The sequence below is a fragment of the Crocodylus porosus genome, unplaced genomic scaffold (genome assembly GCF_001723895.1).
Source record: "Crocodylus porosus isolate Cpor-Errol unplaced genomic scaffold, CroPor_comp1, whole genome shotgun sequence".
NCBI lineage: Eukaryota > Metazoa > Chordata > Crocodylia > Crocodylidae > Crocodylus > Crocodylus porosus.
Genome location: NW_017728951.1, coordinates 14,046,331 through 14,058,880, shown reverse-complemented (window position 1 = coordinate 14,058,880; position 12,550 = coordinate 14,046,331). Strand labels below are relative to the sequence as shown.

The following is a 12,550-nucleotide window of genomic DNA, read 5'->3' as shown; positions in this document are numbered from 1 at the left end:
AGGGCAGGAAGTCAGCTGGGGTCATAGGATCCCAGCAAGATAAGCATCCAATTTACTCTTGAAGGTGTTCAGTGTAGGTGCTTGAACCACCTCCGCCGGCAGGCTGTTCCAGACTACTCTTACCAAAGTGAATTGTGCACATGATACAAACACAAAACACAAGAAGCATTGGCGATGCACAGGGGGTGCACGTGCACCCCCTGCAAAAAGGCGCTGCCAACACTGCCAGCGGCATTTGCAGGCAATTGCCACTTGCCACCCCCCACCACCGACACTGCCAGCGGCATCAACAGGCAGTCCCTGATCACCACTGGCTGCCACCAGCATCTGTGGGTGGATGCTGACCGCTGGTCTGTACTCGCCAGCTCCAACAGCACTGTGGCTGCCTGCGGGAGCTCACTGTGCCCCCCCAGCCTCTGGGGGCATGCGGCATTCGTGACAAGAAGAGCCTGTCACTGGGGCGTCTTACCCAGTCCCTTGTGTTACACACTGGCACAGGGGATGCTGAAAGCGAGTGATGAGGTTTTTCCCTGCTCCTCTCTCACTAGCCGCCTCCAGCATCGAAGATCCAGAAAGTTCTGGTTCAGAGGCTGTATCCTTTACTCCCATAGCTTTCCTAGCTACTAATGCCCCTTTCCTCCAATAATTTGTCCAATTCCTTTTCAAATCAGGTTAAACTGTTAGCTTCCACAACATCTTGTGGCAATGAGTTCCACATGGTAATTACACACTGTGTGAAACTAAACTTCCTTTTGTTAAGTTTTAAACTTAGTACCTACTAGTTTCATTTTGTGACACCTAGTTCCTGTATTGTGATGATACATAAATAATAAGTCCCTACTTACTTTTCTTTGCCACTTAGTATTTTGTAAACCCTTATCATGTTCCTCCCCCAGTGTCTCTTTCCTAAACTGAATTGGCCTAGCCTCTTTAGTATATGGAAGCCCCTCCTTATTGCCCTACTTTGTACAGTTTTTAGTTCTTGTATGTCTTTTCTGTGGTGTGGGGAGCCAAAACTGGGCACAGTATTTAAGGTATGGACACATCATGGATTTATAAAGGGACAAAATTAAACTCTGTTTTGTTTACAATTCCCTGCTTAATAATCCTTAACATTTTGTTTGCCATTTTGATGGCTGCTGAGCACAATGTTTTTAGTAAATGGTCCACAACGACTCCCAGATCTCTTTCCTGTGTGGCAACAGCTAACGTAGAGCCCATCATAGTGTAGGTACAGGTGCAGTTATGTACATCACTTTACACTTCTTCACATTGCATTTCGTTTGCCATTTAGTTGCCCCTTCACTCAATAGTGCAAGATCCTTTCTGTAGTTCTCAAAGTCCACCTTGGTCTTTATCCCTTTGACTAATTGTCATCCACAAATTTGGCCACTTCAGTACTTACCCCTTGTTCAAGATCATTTATGAATATGTTAAGCAGCACTCATCCCAGCACAGACCTCTAGAGGACCCAGTTGTTTACTTCTTTGCATCCCAAAACCTGACCATTTATATTCACTCATTGTTTTCTCGCCTTGAGCCTGTTTCTAATCCATGAGTTTCGGTATGTTTTGAGGTAAGTAGAGTGTCAGGCCCCCATAAGTCATATGCATTGCACCTATAATTAAAGTAGTGCAATTTATTTGCAGTAATTCTACATGTAATACTTTTTCAAAAGGGTAAATCTGCAAACAAGACTCTGTAAACTCTCTTATTTATTTCGCTATCCAACACCCCACTTGCCAGGCGAATTATCACATGTGTATTCAGTTTCAATAAGATAAAAATTTGCCTAATAAAATATTTACTCAGCCTTTGTCCCTGCAAGTGTAAACTCATGTAATTACAGGGTACTCCAGAACCTGTGATTATGAATCTATAGAAATAAAATCCACAACATATTAACAGCATAGAGCAGAGTATGACCCCATTTATAAGCAAAGCTGATAGCTGGTACCTATTAGGCTGTGAGGCTAACCTGAGGACAACCTACCTTACATTCATTTTTAATGTGGCCTTCACTTCAAATTTTAGTTGGAGTTAAGGCATAGTAGGTTATATCTTCCAATTATGCAGTGATGATTACATTGCAGTGGCATTTAAATCAGAGCCCAGAAATATGATGATTCCACCTTCTTGCTGGAATAATTGGTGCCAAGAAGGGGTATATTGCTAGCCAATAGGCACTGTGGATGCCTGTAGGCATGCCAGGAGGCTGCTCCGCCAGGCTATAATCACAGTGCATCAGAGCAGACTCGATTAATCGGGTCTGCTGGAGCATGATAATTAGTACACTCCAGCCGGCCTCTGCATCTCATGCATCTCATGCACTTCAACATGGCAGCAGGGGCACTAACCAAAGCTCATTTGATGACCTTTAGTTCAAGCACTGCCACCACCTTTCTGAAGCACAGGGGATGCTGATGCATGCTGTGGGCACTTTAATTAGAGGGGCTCTTGGAGCTGCTGTAATTAAAGCTCCCCATCCCCTACCCCTGGAGCACCTGTAAAAACTGCCCTGTGTTTTGATAATTGCTACAGTCCTGTGCAACCTGGAACAGGGTGAAGGAACTGGGAGATAGAAAGGACTTCCCACCCTTCTCTCTCAAGGCTAGGGGAGAGAAAAGCCACACATGGAAGAAGATGAGCAGTACTTTGCCATTTTGCTACATTTAGTATCCATGTGATAAAATCCTGACTGGTACCAAGCTCTTCCAGCTCCCACAGAAGACAGAATTGCAGGTACCCAACACCTCTGAGGACTAAGTCCAGGTCTGCATCTTTATCCATAAGAATCCAGCAAAATTAAAAAAAACAAACCCCACAACAAGGGATTGCTAATTACCTTCAGCTGCAAGCGATCAAGTAGCCATTGGTATCAAAGCCCTGTAGTTAGACCTGCTCTGAGCAGGCAGTAGTGTAAGACTTGTTCCACAGGGCTGGGTTTCAGCTGTGCTAGAGATCTGGGATTTCCTTGTAAGCATTCCTGTAACTTGGGGCCCAAATCTCGACGAGCAAGGATCGGTGGGGAAGGGAGAACAGTATCTTTTGTACCTGTCACTTTAATATATGCCTGCTTCCACTTTGGCTCAGCACCAGAGTTTTTGAAACTCAGTAGCTTAAAGCAGTAGGGAGTATATTTTGAAGGAACTTTTAATTAAACCTGCCTTTGGGCTCACAATCTTAGTAAGGTGGGGGTTACTGGAGGTTGTATTTTTGAAGGGTTTTCTATCCAGGCAAGTTTTCCCAGGCTATCACAGGTCTACAATTGAAAGCCGGTTTCCTGCAGGTAACCTAACTCATTGGGTAACCTAACCTGCCAGTGCCTGAAAAAAAAAACAAACCCAAAAACACACAGGTCCATAGTGTTTTTACTTTCCAAGCTAATTACATTGAAAAATGACTTCTTGGACTCGCACCAAACAGCAGCATTGCCATTCAACACTGCTTCAGTAAACCCAGAAATAGGAATAACTGAATTGACAAAAGAGAAGCGTACTGAGGAGAAGAAAAAGAAAGAAAAATATGTCCCTTACGAGGCCAATAACGATAAAGTACGACTGTGATCTCCACAGTGCTCTTGTGAGAGGAACAACCTTATATATGACGTCTTTGGCAAGCAGCTTTATACCACATTCAGCGGCATGCCTTGTGACTACAGTCTGTGCATGCCTATTCTTCATCTCTCTCTATAAAGGCTGTTACTTCAAGACAATATTCTTTTTTCAAGGTTACAGACCTTCAAGTGATGAAAACTGGAGTAGTTCCATTAAAGTCGATGGGAGTTATATGGCTTCAAGGAGGCTGCAGATCTGGTCCAGAAAAATCCAAAATGTCTACCTTCTGTAAAAACAATGACTATTGCCGCTATACATGCAGTTTGAAGCACAGTCAAATTTTGATAGTGGAAAGTGCTGCCTAGTTCCCACTGACATTTGCTTGAGATCCCAGTAGACATTTTGGACTGGAACACCACTCAAATGCAAGTGGGCAGATGCTGCAGGTCTGACTATGAAATAGGAAAAAAGTACCCTCAGGAACCAGCATTGGGAAGAGTTGTACGTGGTCCCTGGACCCTGCTGACAATCAGGGTGGCAATCTTAGAAGCTCAGTCATAAGCAATAGTGATCAGTGGGAGAAACAACTTTAGTGCAAGAATAGGCCTGTCCAAGTCAGAGCAACTAAGCAAATGAGACTGACAGGTCAGTATGGTTGTGAATACTCCAATAACTGTGTCAGGCCTCAGAGGGGCTAGGGACAGACATTGAAAAAGCCTGGGCCTGAATTGATTCAATCTTTGCGGGTTAGTCTAACCTGCCTAGGTTAAACCAGTTTGCAACTGGCTAGACATTCCCTCTGGACTGGGGAAATGCAGGCGCATGCCTGCAGTGGCTCAGGCTAGAAGCTGGGGGGGTGCTAGAGCAGCCCTCCCTTTGACAGCGCTGAACTGAAGGGGGGCATGGCCAGGTCCCATGGGGCAAGATGCTGCACTGTCTGAGGCTTTTCCCTGCTAGCTGCTCAAAGGGTGGGAGTGTTGCCAGCCCCCAGCTACCACTCTGATGCAAAGAGGGGTGGGGTGTAGTGCATGCATCTGTTGATGATACTGAGCTTTTCAGTCTCCCTCTCCCTGCTTCTTCATACTGTCTGCAAACCTGACAGGCAAGGGAGCCAGCAGAGGGCTGATAACACAGCATTTAACAGCCCATCGACAAAATAAAAGCCTCTTTCATTAGTTCAAGCTCTTTCACAGCTTTTTCCAAGGAAGGAACAGAAGGGCATTACCAGCTCACCTGTTGACTAGCTCCAAAGAGCCTTAAGTGGACACTGTTCTGTCTGCCTGTCCCAATGAAATTGGAGATGCATACACCTCTTAGTATTAGCTAGCATACCGCATGCCTAGGGTCCGTGCTGTGGGACAGGGGAGGGAGTGGGGAATTGCCACTTGAGCAGCAAGCAGCAGGGGGAGGGGTCAGGCGAAAGCCAGGCCAACACTACTGTGCCTGCAGTGCTCAGGGGCAGGGCCAGCTCTGGTCTGTGGAGAAAACAGCCCAGCCCAGCCCAGGGCTGCAAAGCATCTGGGATGCTGGGGGATTCTGGTTTAACTTAAACCAGAAGGGTCTGGGACAGACATTGCATAAACTGGTGGTTTGACCCAAATCAGTTAAGCCTGATACTACCTTAAACCAGTTTCAGCCATTTATAAACAGGTTTATTTGCAGTGACCTTGTGTTCTGTTACAGGTTTAAACCAGTTTCTGATCATTTAAACCAGCATATGTGTAATGTCTGTTCCTGACCAGTGTTTTTAGGATAAATCAGTTGTTTCCTGAACCCTAAACTAAATGAGAAGACCTTGTTTTCTAGGGTTATAAATCCTTCCCTGCCCCCCACCACATTCCCACCCCCCCAACCATCCCCTCCCTCCGAGTGTAGGAAGAGTGGAAAAAGCAGCGAATACGATGCAAGGTTTAGATTCTTTAATGGTGAAAATGTCTACACTCCATCTTCTGGCAGAGAGAGAAGGTGACACTGTGTTTGAGAGGCAGCCAGCTGAGATAAATCCTTACTTGGGTGGTGAAGAGCACTGTCCTCCACCACAAACCTGTCTAGTCAGTGCTTCAGTAAAGCAATTCTAATTACAGGGAGCCAAGACAGAAAAGCTAACATAGGGGTTACTTAGCCTATTTGGACTTGAACTATTTGCAAGGATTTTTATTCCGTGCTGTGAAACTTCTGTGCAGTACTGAAGCATTTCAGCTAAAAAAGGTTTTCATCAGACTCTGAGGCTGCTGGCTCAGTGAGCACTAGTTTAGAGAAGTCGCCAGGACCAGAGGGATGAGATTTTTAGGAAAGGAGAGAGAATAGCTTAGAGGGCTGATCCACGGCATGTGGGGAGGGGAAAGGTGACACACTGCAGTATGCTCTGGCAGCCCGGTTCATCGTGTGTCGACTCCTTCCTAACTGCACGGTCTGCAGGCCCAAACCCAACCTCTGCTGTGATGTAGAGAAAGAAAACCACCACTGTTAGCTAGCATACCGCATCCCAAGGTTAATCCAGTGCTCATTACAGCCCTGCATGGCACATTTATCTCTCTCTTCATTATACTCATGAATGTCTAAGTGGGTTTCTTTAAATCACCTTCATTCAGAATAACAAACACGAATAACTCCAAATAGTAGACTCCCCCCTGCCCCAATTGTGAATGTCAGGATATTGCTGTTCGCTGGATCTCTGAAGATCATCGTTAGAATATAAAGAAACGTATCCAGAAGTCGCCATGAAAACCCAGCAATAAATTCCATACTAAACTTTACTGACATCTTTAATAACAAGCTGTTTCTAGTCACTGGTCTTGCTGTATTTTTTCCTCACCTGTCCCTATAAAAATTATGTGCGAAACTGAGATTAGGTTACAGTGGACACATCTACACATGCAGTTAGTGTGCCTGAATAAACTCCAGTGCAGTTCGCTCCAGAGTTTATTGCTTTCAGCCTCCCAGCCCGGAGCTGCTCTGCCTTGGATCAACATGCCAGCCTCTATACTGTAGCACCCTCATGCCCCAGCCAGCCCGGTCACCATCTGCACATGCGTTGTGGTGGAGTAAGCAACTCTCCCATAGGACAGTACTTGTGTTAGGCAATACTATCCTACAGAGGAGTTAATTAGTTTACTCTAGCCCAATAGCACCACGCATGTAGATGGTGATGCTTTACAGAAGAGCTAATTTGTCAACTCAGCAGTAAAGCACATGTGTAGACGCCCCCAGTGCGTGTTACCTATGAGTTAATTCATTGATTATTGATTAGCAACAAACAGAATTGTGCTATGTAAGATAAGATCCTCTGCCCCAAAGAGTTTACAACAAAAGCTAGCAAAGTGACTTATGAAGAATATGGTAAGAATGATTCAACATACTATCTTGTTTTTCATCCATTTCTAAAAAATGATTATATCTGATTAGGTGAGTGACCCAACCAATGGCCAATTCAGGCCATCTGTTGCAAAATCAGATGTGTGAGTGCAAAGGAAGGGGTGTATTTTCTAAACCAAGATTGCAGTTGTATTCAGAGACAACGGATAGGAACTAAGGCATTTCTTTCACTTTTGTCCAAAGCACCTGGTTCTCAGCACTGGGCTAGACAGACTCCTGGACTGATCCAGCTTTAACATTTGCATATGGCTATAAGAATGCTTCTGTTGTTCTTCAAGTAAGTTTTTCCAACTGTTTTAATTACTGCTAGTAAATTTTGGATAAACACTAAATAAACATTCAGCAGGCATGCTTTGGTAGTGGTTATAAGACCAAAGGTACGTAGTCACAAAGCATTGGCAGTAGCTTGCTGCATAAGTTCAATCAAATCAGTTATTTCTGCCTCAGTTTGCCCATCTGTATAGTATTCATAATGAGAGCTGCCTCATTTATGCATGTGTTACAATACTTAATTTAACAATCTCGGGAAAACTCAGGTATGTAGATGCTAAGCATTACCTAGTAATAAAGTTTCCTATTAATTTTAATGCATTTGCTATCATATTGTAATGGATGAGTATCAGATCTCTAGTACTGGCTGGCTATCTCCTTTCCGTAAATGACTACTCTATTACTTCTGCCCAATTTAAAAAACACACAAAGGTAAAGCATAACAAAAATGCATTCTTTGAGGTCTAGATTTCCTAATTAAGTTTAAGTTTTCAAAAGCAGCTTTGAATTCATTGAAACGGCAGCAATTTGTCACAAACCTATCTGCCAGATGCCACCCTGTGGCTGAGAATATATGTTGCAGGCTGCTTTGCCGGGACATTTTTCCATTGCTGATTTAATTGCATTTAAATATTATTTGCAAACAAATTCCCATTCTTAGTTCCTAGCAAAAGGTAGAAGAGAGTGGAGGTGAGGTGGCAAGTCCATGGGTGAACGGCAAAACCAGGAATAGAATTTACGTTTCCTGAATTCAAAGTCAATGCCCCGTCCTCCTATATCACATTGCCTTCCATTATCTATGGAGAGGTTCCCAACCTTTTTCATACTGTGTACCCCCTTCCAGATTTACCAGCCGCCTATGTACCCCTACCAGCATGTTTTATATTTTAACCCTTTAAAGGCCAATTGTTGTTATAAGGAAATTAAATCTGACATTACACAATTTCTCCTGCATGCACCCCAGAGTTGTCTTGCATACCCCCAGAGCTACACATACCACAGTTTGGAAACCCCGATATAATATGCTATATACTATAAACATCAAGTATAGAATGCAACTCTACTGACCAAATCATGTATATCTATAAACTGTGGTATGTGTGTGTATATATTATATTAACACACGCAATATATATTATCTCTACATATGCAATTAAGTGCGTGTGGGGAGGTATGTAGGCTATTTTCAAGGATCTCCAGATTATGCATACAAAGTGTGCATACCTATGTTTGATACTACACACTACATAGCTGTCTCTCCATACAGTAGCAACTGCAGCTTTTGGATTTTCCTCGCTCTGCCACTGGTATTGAGTGGCTTAATTTCAGAGAACCACATCAGAGGGAGCATAAAACTTAGGCCCTTTCATTGAAGTGAAGGCCAGAGGCAGGGCTGTAGCTTCTCATTACGTGTGAGCATTCAGAAGAGATTTTTTTCTGCGCACCTGGAAGGGAGTGGAGGAGTAGTGCTGGTGTCATGTAGAGCCGTTCTCAGGGGCCTGTGTTGTTAACAAGCTAGGGAGGGAGGTTCTCTGGAAAGTTTTGTTGCAGGCAGGAGCTCACCTCCCCTCTTAAAGACGGATAATTCTTTTCTTCACCTCGCCCACGTGAACCAAAAAAGAGGGATTTCTCAAGCAACGAGTGTTGAGCATAAAGCTTTTGCCTAAAAGCTCTACAGTAATGGGGGCTATAATAAAAGTGTGTTGATGCTTATTCAGGAATAGTGGAAAACTTGTTCATATCGGAGTCTGTTCTCGAGGTCATGATAATGTCCCCTGATAGCTGACACTGAGAAGTTACGGGCAACGATAGCATTTAAAAATGCACCAAATAATGGGCAAAACTTGCATACTAATCACTGGACCCAGCTGGACTGAAATGGCCCGGGGATTGGTCACTCTCTTTGTTGGATCTCAGTACAGCTGGATGGGTGTAGGGGGGAGGTGTCCCTGCTGTACTCACTGGTTCTCCCTTGGGAACTTCTGGCCCAAACCTGCAGAATAACTGACCACCTCGTTGCAGTTGAGGTGTTCATCCCCCTCTGGAAGGGGCAGAGTCTAGCACAAGTCATGTCACATTAATTACTACCGTTCCGTCTTGACTTGGGCCACATTATGGGAAGAAGATCCTTTCCTTGAAAGAAAAAAAGAAGTCAATCTTGCAATTCTCAGATTTTGGACAACTCATCTCCTGGATTAGCTCAGTTTTTGAAGCTGTAAAATGGCGGCAGTATTTGCTCTTCTTCCTCATGTAGGTGTTGTAACACACAATATATTACAACTAATGGGTTGGTTGTCACTCTTAAAATTTAGAAAAACTTTTTTGAGGACTTATATAGTCAAGATACATGCTTTGTGCTGGTGTTCTGTGGAAGAATGGATGTCACTTGCTAGTAAATACTTACGTAGGTAGTCATATGAAAGTCACTAGCTCAGCTAGGGATTATGACTATTTTGCCTGAAGAAATACTAGCCAACTAAAGTAAAGGCTGTACAGTTCAGCTGATACTGTTGATTGGTATGAGATCCAAGCCTATCTATTTGTTAGGGAAATTGTAGTAGAAAATGCTGAGTAGTGCATAAGTGTTAATGCAATCCAGGTGTATTTATTTCCATTAAGCACAAGGCAGGGCACAGTGGCACTTTGGGGACTAACTGGTTCAGAGAGCATGGGCTTTCATAGGCAGCAACCTACTTCTCAGAGGCTCCAAAACTATCCATTTATTGTTATCGATATATGCATGACAGTGCCAATACTTGTGACATGTCACGCTCTGGTCCTCCATGTACTTCACTGAATTGTTAGCTCTCCACCCTCCTTTGGGGGGCTTTTTCAGACTATTTATTCCCATGGCAAAACTAGCCAACAGGTACAGCTGGAAAATACACAACAGCACAAAAGAAAAATAATGCTTTTATTGCTTTGTAATCATCATGCAGCCACTTATTAAAAAACAAACTCATATGGGATATGAGCTCCTTAATGTTAGTTTGGCTCACTGAAGGGGGAGGGCATTAGCATTTTTATAAAAATTTACCTTATGTTAAAACTGTAGACATGCTTCACCCTTTAATTTCATGATTAGTGTCATTTCATCAGAAAGAAAAAAGCCGCTCTATCTATCCAGCGGCACAAAACTAATACAAATCAAACACATGCTTTCTGGAATTATTCACACAATGTTTTCAAAAATTGACATAGTTCAACAGTTGAGCAATAAATTTTCTTGCTAATGAGACACTAAAAATGTTTTTGATGTTACGCCCAGGGAGAACTAGTTATTGTAGATTTATAGGCAATCTGTGCGAATACTGTCCTTTTCTTCCAATGAGTTTTTAATTTTGGTTTGATGGTATCCAGCTGTAAAGATTTGGCCATGATATTATATAATAATTATGACAGTACTTCTATACAGACCTTTTTCCCCTAAACTACTGCACTTTTTCCACACGTTGACTCCAGCATGTGACTCAGATCCCCACTATAAATACATATATTTGGCAGGTGAGAAACATATTAGGACTGTATGTCCTAATCCTAGTCCCTCTAGGTAGTGTGTATAAGAGTTGGTAATGTGCTGGGCATCACATAATTCTCAAAGAAAATTAAACTTCTTTTAAGTCTTCCTGCACTTGCTGATGTGTTTCTAGTTTGGAGTTGGATCCAAGTACTGCCCATATGTAGGATGACCATATGTTTAGGAAAATCCAGGACGGGGGTAAAGGAAATCCAGAATTGCAGGGTGGGGGCGGGTGTGCATACACATGTGAGAAGAGGCAAGGATCCCAAACCACTTTGCAAGCCATGCATGCAGAAGGGAGCTGTTGGTGCTGCTGGGAGAGAGAGAGAGAGAGCGAGAGCGAGAGCGAGCAAGCATGTGCATGTGCGTGTGCGTCTGTCCATCTGTCTGTGTGTGCACGTGTGCATGCATGCCTGGGTTATGCCCAGAAAGCAGCCACTTGGGGCTCAGCCTCTCTGCTGCAAACAGTATGGGGTAGACAGCACAGCACTCACCCCATGATGATCCGTGTCCTGGAGATGGGCCCGCGGGCAGAAAGGAGCAGAGCAGGGCTGAAGAAGAGGTGGGGGTTTAGTGTAGGAAGTCATGTGGAAGCCCCCTGGAGGGACTGAGCCTGGTGCAGCCCCAGAGGGCACAGCAGTCTCAGGATGTGCTTGCAACCCCACTTGCAAGAGCATATACCACTGCTGAAGTCATGGCTTGGGGACTGGGCTGGGGCTCGGGGTGGGGGAGAGGAGACAGCAGACCCCCTGTTGTGATTTGATTGCTCTTGAGGAACCCGCCCAGGACCCAGCCCAGCCCTGAGCTGTACAGAGCTGGAAGGGGCAGGTGCTGTAGCCTGGGGCCACTCAGCTTGGTGGCTGCCTCCACAGTGCAGGGGTTGGCGCTTCCCTGGGATGTGCTCCACAGGGGACAGGAGGGGCCAGGGTGCTGCAGGCTCAAGGGGCACCACCAGGCTCCTCCAAGGGCAGCCACTCTGTGCCAGGGCTGGGGTTGGCACAGGGGGTAGCTGAGCCCGGGCTGCTCACACCTGGGGAGGGCAGAAGCTGCGGTGCACTGAGGCTTGTGACAAACACACACCCACCCACCTCCCCCACCAGTGTCTCCACACACCCTTCCCTGTGCAGATGCACACACATATAACCCCAAACCCATGGCTCCCAAGAGCCCTGATAATGGAGCCATAGCCAGGCTCCATTTCCCATGTGCAGAGGCTGGACCTGACTGGGAGTGGCCCCTGTGCAACCACACAGCACCTCCCCACTGCTGCCAGCAGCTGCTTGGGACCACCACGCTGCAGCCAGGGCCTTGGCAGTGGCAAGACATGAGGCTGCCAGCAGCAGCCAGACATCCCAACTCACCCTGTCCAAGTGCCCAAGCCTTGGTCCCAGCACCCCCAGCCCTGCTTGCCTCACCCTGGGACCATCCCTGCCCCAAACAGGAGGGGTGCACAGTCAGTCCAGTCTTCCCCCTCCCCAGCCTCCTGCTGCTGCTCAGGAGGAGCTGGACCAGAAATGTGCAGGCAGAGTGATGCCAATCCATGACTTTTGCTTCAATTCTCACCAACCAGCCTGGATGCATGGATGGCCTATAAAACCTGGGACTGTCCTGGTCACCCTATCCATAGGTCAGATGAGGCACGTGAATTTCCGCCAAACAGCCCTGAAGTTGTCCTCAAACTTTACTACATTAGTTCCTTCCATGTTTGATTTTGTTTTGAGACCTTTGAGCCTCTGACTGGAGCATAACCGGCTGGACTATTAGCCTCTATTGGCCAAACTCTTGATGAACACAGCTGCTCAAGTGAACACAAATAAGACGTGGCCTC

The 12,550-nt window shown here is 45.2% G+C and overlaps 1 long non-coding RNA gene across 1 annotated transcript in view; it reads right to left on the bottom strand.

Moving 5' to 3' along the window:
• The window catches only part of LOC109324000, a 12,782-nt gene extending 6,019 nt beyond the window's left edge, over positions 1 to 6,763 (bottom strand). The window contains exons 1-2 of the long non-coding RNA XR_002104822.1: positions 6,692 to 6,763; positions 4,824 to 4,829 (exon numbers count right to left, since the gene is read on the bottom strand). This is a non-coding gene — a long non-coding RNA (uncharacterized LOC109324000). The remainder of the gene's footprint in view (positions 1 to 4,823; positions 4,830 to 6,691) is intronic.
• Between the last annotated feature and the right edge of the window lie 5,787 nt (positions 6,764 to 12,550).